The sequence below is a fragment of the Rhinoderma darwinii genome, chromosome 4 (assembly GCF_050947455.1).
Source record: "Rhinoderma darwinii isolate aRhiDar2 chromosome 4, aRhiDar2.hap1, whole genome shotgun sequence".
Taxonomy (NCBI): domain Eukaryota; kingdom Metazoa; phylum Chordata; class Amphibia; order Anura; family Rhinodermatidae; genus Rhinoderma; species Rhinoderma darwinii.
In genome coordinates this window covers 354,845,761-354,847,376 of record NC_134690.1, presented here as the reverse complement: position 1 = coordinate 354,847,376, position 1,616 = coordinate 354,845,761, and positions in this window count along the sequence as shown.

Sequence of the window (1,616 nt, the reverse complement as noted above, 5' to 3'; positions counted from 1 at the left end):
CTTGTCATCATATAATAATAAAGAAACTGAAACGTAGAGCTCTGCTATGTGTGTAGCTGTGTTTTCCTGATAGCAGCTTTGGCCAGATGTTAATGGAAGGTCTAGAGTAAAATATGAGAATTTCTACATACATTAGGGGGGGGGGGGGATTTATAAATACTGGCGTTTCATACGGCAGTCTTACAGGGGTTTTCCCATAATCAATATTTTTTGGGTGGTGGTCCGACCGTTGGAGCCCCCACGATCCCGATATCACTCTTACCTGGCCATCCCTATGCGCCCCTTATAAATGGAGTGATTCTGCGCATCCTCGGCCACCACTCCATTCACTTTCTATGGGGCTACCGGGATTTTTACTCAGCGGCGCACAGAAGATGTGGATTTTAAGAGACGCATCACTCCTGATACATTTGTTCCATCTTTGGATAACCGTACGCCACCGGTTGAAATAGATTTGCACTATAATTGACACCATATTCTGGCATAAATTATTGTAAATGTGTCCCTTTCTACTAAGCTGCACCCACATTTGTGCTATTTCCAAATTTGCAACGTTTTGACGCCAGAAACTGGCGCAGAACAGTTGATAATTCTCCCCCAGGGTTTTGGTGTGTGCCATTTTTGGGGTTAGTGGTGTTTTTCTTCTCTCTCACTTCAAAATAGAGAATAATGCCTTGTACAGAAGTCCACAGTTTAAAGAGGCTCTGTCACCAGATTATAAGTGCCCTATCTCCTACATAATCTGATCGGCGCGTAATGTAGATAACAGCAGTGGTTTTTATTTTTAAAAACGATCATTTTTGTTCAAGTTATGAGCAATTTTCGATTTATGCTAATTAGTTTCTTAATGGACAACTGGGCGATTTTACGTTTTGACCAAGTGGGCGTTGTGGAGAAAAGTGTATGACGCTGACCAATCAGTGATCAGCGTCATACACTTCTGTCCATTCATGTCCATTTGTACTCAGCACAGTGTGATCATGATGTGCTGTCACATACACCCACATTAACGTTACCGAAGTGTCTTGAGAGTGAATAGACATCACCTCCAGCCAGAACGCAATGTCTATTTACACTCCCAACAAACATTTTCCCCCAAGCATAATGTAAAAAAAATAAAAATAAATTAACATAACTGGTATCGATGCTTCCATAAAAGTCTGAACTATTACAATATATCATTATTTAGTCCACACGGTAAACGGCGTAAAAAATTAAGATGCCAGAGTCACACAAAAAATTGAATAAATAGTGATCAAAATGTCTCATGTACCCCAAAATTGTACCAATAGATGCTACAACTTGCCCTGCAAAAAATAAGCCCTCATATCACTCAATCGACGGAAAAATAAAAAAGTTATGGCTCTCAGAATGTGGCGACAAAACTCAAATTTTATTTTTAACAATCAGTTTTTTCCTTGTAAAACATAAAACATAAAAAACTATATAAATTTGGTATTGCCGTATTTGTATTGACCCACAAAATAAAGTCAACATGCCATTTTTACCAAACGGTAAACGCCGTAAAAACAAAGATGGAGAAATCTCAGTTTTTTTTTTCCTATTCCACCCTACAAATATTTTTTTTCCAGTTTCCCTCTACATTATATGATACA